At 40.0% G+C, this 7,712-nt stretch overlaps 1 long non-coding RNA gene across 1 annotated transcript; it reads right to left on the bottom strand.

The window, feature by feature from the left end:
* Positions 1–6,048: 6,048 nt before the first annotated feature.
* On the bottom strand, positions 6,049–6,689 carry LOC145790097 (uncharacterized). Its single transcript, XR_014328738.1, has 2 exons — positions 6,462–6,689; positions 6,049–6,358 (listed from the first exon to the last, which is right to left on the bottom strand). It is a non-coding gene; the product is annotated as an uncharacterized LOC145790097 (long non-coding RNA).
* Between the last annotated feature and the right edge of the window lie 1,023 nt (positions 6,690–7,712).

Below are 7,712 nucleotides of genomic sequence, written 5' to 3'. Positions count from 1 at the left end.
CGAGCATCAGAGGCCAGCGGGTTTGTTGTAACCCTTGCCTATTGCCGAGTGGAAGTGGGAGCATGTCACTGTGGACTTCGTTGTAGGTCTTCCGAGGACTCAGCGGGGTAGTGATGCTATTTGGGTGGTTGTAGACCGGTTAACTAAGTCGGCGCACTTTATCCCTATGCGCGTGAGAGATTTGGTAGATCATCTCGCCGACTTATATATTCGGGACATAGTGAGATTGCACGGGGTCCCAGTGACGATCGTCTCAGATAGAGATCCTCGTTTTACTGCTAGGTTGCGGCAGAGTTTGCAGAGTGCCTTGGGCACTAAGTTGACCTTTAGTACGGCTTATCATCCTCAGACTGACGGGCAGTCCAAGCATACTATTCAGATCCTTGAGGATATGTTTCGAGGTTGTGTCCTTGACTTTAGTGGGACGTGGGAGAGGCATTTGCCCTTGGTGGAGTTTACCTACAACAACAGTTTTCAGTCTAGCATCGGTATGGCACCGCTTGAGGCCTTGTATGGCCGACCGTGTAGGTCTCCAGTTTGTTGGGCCGATGTGGGTGATGCACCTTTGTTGGGTCCGGAGTTGGTTAGGGAGACGACGGAGAAAGTTGAGCTTATCCGTAGGAGGCTTGTTACAGCCCAGAGTCGCCAAAAGAGTTATGCCAACCGTAGAAGGAGGCCTTTGGTGTTTGAGATAGGTGATCATGTTTTCTTGAAAATATCACCTAGGCGAGGTTTGATGAGGTTTGGGAAGAGTGAGAAGTTATCCCCTCTGTTTATCGGTCCATTTGAGATCCTTGAGAGGATTGGGGAAGTTGCTTATCGTTTAGCTTTGCCACCGCAATTGTCCGAAGTGCATGACGTGTTTCATGTGAGTATGCTTCGGAAGTATGAGCCGGATCCGTCCCATGTGTTAGATTGGACCGACTTAGAGGTAGATGAGGATGCCTCGTATGAAGAGAGACCAGTTCGGGTCTTGGATAGGCGGGATCAAGTCCTGCGTGGCAAGACCATTCCTTTGGTAAAGGTTTTGTGGAAACATCACGGAGTGGAGGAAGCCACTTGGGAACGTGAGTTGGAAGTCCGTGAGAAATATCCGGACTTGTTTGTTGATTTGTAACCATGCATTGGAAATTTTGTAATATCGTTGAACTTTAAGAGCATTATATATGTCTTAAGTTGTGAAACATTGTGAATGTTTTGGTTAATGAAGATTTGTTATAACATTGCGTATGTTCAATGTATTGTAGAAATGGAAATATATCATGAATGTTGAATATGATATAAAATTGTGAAACATGTATGTAGAAATTATTGAATTTTGGGAAAAGCATGTTGTTGATACATATTGAGATATGTGGTGAATTGCCTCTTGAATAGAGATGGAAAGACCGGTAATGGGTCGAGTTATTAAATTTCGCATTGTAGTAATGTTGGGAATTGAGAAAATCTTGTTTTTGAAAAACCTGTATTTAATTTCGGAGACGAAATTCTTTAAGGGGGGAAGGTTATAGTGATCCCGGTTTTCCCTTTCTGTATCTGTTGTATTCCGGACTTTGGTTCCATGGAGTTGGTAGTTGTATCTACCTCGTTGTCGTCCTTTGATTCCTTTTGTTTGAGTTATGGGTTGTGTTGGGCTTGGTTGTTACAGGTTGGTAGAGCTTTGGCTCCCATTGTTGTTGTCCAGTTTTTGTATGGTCCGCTCGAGCGGGTCATTCTGCCCTCGAGCGTGGTTTACGCCCTTTCAGTATTTCGTGTCCCTGCAAAACTTCTGCAGGTGTGTTTTCTACGCTCGAGCGGGTTTACTGCGCTCGAGCGGGTCGCGCTCGAGCGGGCTTGTTGGCGCTCGAGCGGGTAGTTCTTTTTCTGAAAAGTTCTAGGAGATGAAAATCTACGCTCGAGCGGACTGGTTTTCACGCTCGAGTGGATGTACTTTATTCTTGTGTCTTGGAGCTCGAGCGTACCTAGTTTTGTGTTCTTGACGCTCGAGCGTTGTGTTTTCTGCTCGAGCGGGTATGTCGTATAACAGAGGGCAGCTGGGCATTTTTGAATCATTTTCTACACTTCCACTCTCTCTCTTACTTTTCCAAAACGCCATTTGAGAGCTTCTCTCTCTAGAACCTTGCCTTCTCTCTAGGTATTGATCTAGTAAGAGTTGTTTCCTCACCTTTGGCCTTTACAAAAAAGTTGTTGATCGTCGAGGGCTATCTTTCGATCCAAGAATCTCGGGATTTGGAGCATTTCCATTTTCTTCATCTTCGTTGTTAGGTGTCAACTTTTGAGGTAGGGATTCTTACTCACTCTTATGGTCTTTGACATAGATTTTTGGTTGTTTTGATAAAGTGTTGAAGTTGGACAATTTTGGGACTTAGGGTTTCAAAATGTTAAAAGAGGGTTTTGTTATTTTGATTCTAAAAATGTGTATTGTGGGTTTCAAAATAATGATATTGTTGTTGGTTGTTGATATATAGACCATTGGGTCAATATTGGGAAATGGGGTAGAAAACCCTAATTGGTTGTATAAATTAATTGGTATGATTAATTTGGGAAAATTGTGGTTATATGGAATTGAGTTGGAAATAATGAAATTGGCTCATTATATAGTAAAATAGTGGAGTTGGATTTATTAATCGCTCACTTTTTGAAAACATTGATATTTTATCTGTTGGAGCTTTTATTATCTGTTTAGAAATAATTGCTTGGGCTACCAGTGGAGGGTAGTTTTGATTGTTGTAGACAATGCATGATGATTAGGCAAACTAAAACTAATCAATTGGATATGTCATAGAGTATGACGGTTGATAGAATACATTAACGTTATGTATTGATTAATTGTGTATATGACTTATGTGTATATACGTTGCGTGTGTGGGAGGAGATAGGGGATGTACTCCACGGTTTAGGGGAAGATAGGGGATGGACCTCTAAACCGGATGTTGTTTGGGAGGAGATAGGGGATGGACTCCACTGATACAGCTCATATGCTTGTCAGTTAACGTGTTGATATAGCTTATATGCTTATCTATGGAAGTGTTGATACAGCTCATATGCTTATCTTTGGAAGTGTCGATATAGCTAATATGCTTATCTGTTGAAATGTGGATACAACTTGTATGCTTATCTGTTGAGATGTTGATATAACTAGTATGTTTATCTATTGTAAAATGGGAAACGTTTAATATGAATCACTGTCTCATATAAGTGGTTGGCCAGGTTCTGAGCCGTTGATGAAATTGTGAAAGGGATAAGAAATGGAAAATGAAATGAAACATGAACACAGTGGTCATGAAATGGAAATGGGTTATGAATTGATTTATGGAAATTGAACATTTATCAACTGCTAATGTCTTAGTTATTGCTCATACTGTGTTTAGCATATCTCTACTGGGCGTTGGCTCACCCTATATGGGACATTATTTTCAGGTACAGGTAGTATGCCACCTCCAAGGACATAGTTTGGATGATGATGAGAGTTGAGGACTCCTTTTTGGTTTATTTTGTTTGTATTACATGTATATCAAGCCAAGAGCTTATTTTGTATAGAGTTAGTACTCTTCTTTTGTGTAACCAGGGCATTTTCTTTTGTTGTTAACATATAATACTGTTGTAAGAACTACTCGGATGCATAGAAATGGTTGGTTTCTTTTATATCAATGCATATCTAAAGTGATGGGTTTTATGTATTATTTTGAAGGCATTACACCTCGGCATCCTGAAATGCTTCTTGTCGACCTGTAAGCATCTCCTCCATCCATAATCTACCAGTCAATGCAGATGTATGAAAACAGAGTCCTATCCACATACGCATATTCATTTGCAACACGGGAAACTTCGACCCATATCATCGATGTCGTCATTTCCATCTCCGCAATTGTCTCTCGAATCCAAGCATTAATTCCCCCATTTCGTATGACAATTGCGGAACTACCCTCATGCGGATCCATTGCTACTGCACACCAATAATGTGAACCAAAAAATACAAATTGTGTACCAAAAAAAAAAAAAAATTCTTTAGGGATGCTTTGCCTGAAAGTGAATAAAAAAATACAATTTAACTCTACACTTGACGTGTGCCACCATACTCATATGTCGTCGGGTGATGTTCTTGAGAGTTGTTAACTAGTCTTCAACTAGGCCAAATATGTAGCGAATTCTTACACTTGGTAATAGACCAACTTGTAAGTTAATGGTGAAACATGTATATACCAATTGCCTCATGCCTGAGCTACAATATATAGACCACTTGCTTCATTATTATATATATATATATATATATTTTTTTTTTTTGCCAACTCCTGCGTGCATGTGATTAAAGTACTAATAGGTGTACATTTCCAACCAATGTGCAATTCACACAGGACATGACTTCATTCATACACATCCAAATTTTTTACCATGTCACATGCAACCCGGGAAGTGAATTGCACAAACAAAAATTGACAAGCCCATACATTGGCCCTCTGTCATAAACCTGAAACCAACAGTCATGTGCATGACAATATAATACCAACAAAACAAAACAGCATGACCCACGAAAATATATATATATATATATGTGGAAACTTGGCAAATAGAACTGAACAACCCAAATATGGTCCAAACACATGTACGTAGAAAAGACAACACGATCCTAATAGTTTTTATCCAACAAACATTACAGTAACAGTACAATAAACCAAAATATTCGAACTAAAAAAAGGTTAAACCAAACCCGTACTAAAAATAAAATAAGAGAAAACAAGAAATGCAAAAGCGGTTTGAAAATAAAGTTGTTGCTGTCCCAGTGCTTAGTCCATATCAACGACACCGTCATGTCCAAATAAACGAATGCCACGACTCCGCTCTACCACAATAGGTTGGTGGGTGATTACACGCTTCTCTTTCAGCCAATTCACAATGTAATCCAGGGGGTGGCCCATAATTAGGTCGCGGTTATCGGGTGAATCCATAAGCGAGCAAGCAAATGAGAATAGCGGCCCACCACCTTGTAACCCGGGCATCGTCATCAGCCTGGCAAGACAGTCTCTGACAGCATTTTCGCCCTTTCCTGTAACAACTTACTGTGTTATTTTTAGTTCCCTATTTTGTTTACTAACGGCCTCAACAAGGTTGTCCATGTTGCTTGCCACAGTACCAGGGGCTGCCCGCTTCCGACGTTTGGCATTGGCTGACCCATCAGCTGTGGAATGGGGAGGAGCATCGTCAAACAGCGAATAGTCCATCACATTCTTGCCGACACAATCTGGCACGTCATGTGGTAGTGTGCCACCACTGAGAAGGCCCATGCCGTTGTCAAGAGTTGCAGCATTGTCACCGATTGCATTAGTGTCGCGGATTTCAGATGGCGTCCACGCATGTTTTCCCGTTGCAGCCGCGCCCCGCAAACACCCTTTCCATAAGATCCAAGTGCTCTAGTGGCTTTGTCTTGAACTTTGCACATCGATGCTTCATCTGTGGCAATAAATGTATAACAAGTAATCAAAATAATGAAGTGATTAACTACGTAACACATATATTTTTCTACTACAAATTCATTAGTACATACCGCTTCTATTTTTGCCCACTAGTGGTCTGGGGCTGTGAATAATCCCGATGTGTGGTCATACCCAATCCCTGTGAAGCCTTGGCTAGAATCCTGTAACTTTTTCCAAGAAATCCAATCTTTCTTCAAGTTGTCATATTTATTTTTCATCTGTGTCGCAGAATGTAAGAGGCCGGTTCTGTCCAGGAACTTCTTGGCAAGTTTCTTATATCCACTCATTGACATGAAGCACAGTTGGTGATTACCATCCCTTATCTCAGCTATGACCAGTTGCAGAAAAAGCTTTGTCTTGTCGCTGTCCCAGGTGCATTTGTGTACCGGTTGTTGTTGGGTTGGTGCGACACCAGTCCCGTGAGTTTTTGACGGAGTGCGAGGTGAAGTACGGGGGGATGCCATCGCACAAGCACTGTTTGACAATTACAGTTTAAAGAAAAAGTAGCAAGCAAAAACATAGAGTACGTAGGAATGCACAATGGCTATAAAAATAAATTATATGAAGCATATGTAGTTAAACCAAAACAGTAGTCCACATAAATTGATTGCAAGTTCGAGGCATCATGGAGCAATACATTAGTTAGGTTACAATACCCTAGTCAACAGAATTCAAACCACCGTATTTTTTTAAATACATCACATACAAAACAACGAGATAACGACTATAACGCACAATACACTGACGACTGTCCTAAGGGTACGGAGGCTCTAATCCATGCGAACAACGTCCGCACGTAACCCAATATCGATTGCAATTGGTGGGTGGTCATTAGTAACACTTTCACCGCGGAACTCATAACACCAACCAACCCACGGAACACAGCACTACTGGAACACAATTGCAATTGTTAGATAGCACAAGTTGGGCTATAAACACAAAGGACAAAGTACGTAACAACTATATGTATAGAGGAGAGGTGATACGCACCGTTCGACACAGGCAAACGTAGTATGCACGACCTGGGTTTTTGCTAGATCTCCAAATCTTTACGAGGCATTGTCCAAAGCCGCATGCACACATCCTTCGTGGCCATGAAGAAGTGGCAATTGACATCGATGATGCCATTTCTGTTGTTTGCATTAACAGATGCGTAAATGTTATTAACAAAGAACTGTAAATGTTGGTCTCACATGAAAGAAGTTTAATGACAGAACTTTCTTCCATGCTACTTCTTTCATATATGTACAGTATTATGGTTTGACAATTAGGCTGCATGAATAACCAAGACTGTACCCTAAGCATACTTCGTAAAACACAGTTACACATTTTGAGTACTATGAAAAGCATAGTCAGAATCTAACCATGTGTACATATATGTTTTAAAGTGAGAATTCAATATGTGTTGTAATTGAGTTGCTTTTGGAGCATTTGTTGATCATTAACAAGTCTAAATTATGTGCACCTTTATGTTAATTGGTTACGAAGAGTTGATCATTTGTTGAGTTGCTTTATATACCAATTGTAGTTAATGCTTCAATGGAGAACTGATTACCCTTGCCAAGAATAAGGTTGTATTGTATGAGTAAATGCAAATGATTTAATACGCCATGATTAAACACCCCTTTAGAATTGAATTCAAAATATTCTTAAATATTTAAAATAATAAAGGAAGTTTGGGTAAGTTGATTTTGCTTTCATAAGGAATCAGAAAGTAACATATCACATATGAACAAAAAAAAAAAAATTGATGCATACCAAAGTGTCTTCATTTACAACTTCCTCATACGGGCATTCCTAATTAGAGTGAGAGAATTTTCCATAGCACTAGGCTTGATCTTGTCCCTTGCATATTATAAAAATATGAAAATCCTTGCAAGAATAGTTCTTACCTATGTTCTTACCTAAGTCTAATACATGATTGAAGCATAAAAAAGAAAAAAGAAATAATCTCTTTTGTAACTATATTTCATGAGAAAAACCAAATATAATACCAACCAAGAAAAAAAATGAGTTCTCTAAAGTTCTAGCTAATTGAAACCAACATATGGAAAACAGGGAGGCAGCCGTATAGACCAGTGAAATCCCCAAACATGAAACACAAACATGGTGGACTAATCGAAGGGAAACAAGCAAGATTCAAGCAAATCAGGGTTCACTCTCCACAAACAAGCCGTATTTGGGTGAAAATCCACAAAAAAACAAAAAATCTGGGTTCACTCTCCAAGGGATTTCAGATTC

The sequence above is a fragment of the Camellia sinensis genome, chromosome 5, assembly GCF_055761805.1.
Source record: "Camellia sinensis isolate YWXY chromosome 5, ASM5576180v1, whole genome shotgun sequence".
In the NCBI taxonomy this organism is placed as follows: domain Eukaryota; kingdom Viridiplantae; phylum Streptophyta; class Magnoliopsida; order Ericales; family Theaceae; genus Camellia; species Camellia sinensis.
This window is presented reverse-complemented; position numbering and strand designations above follow the sequence as displayed.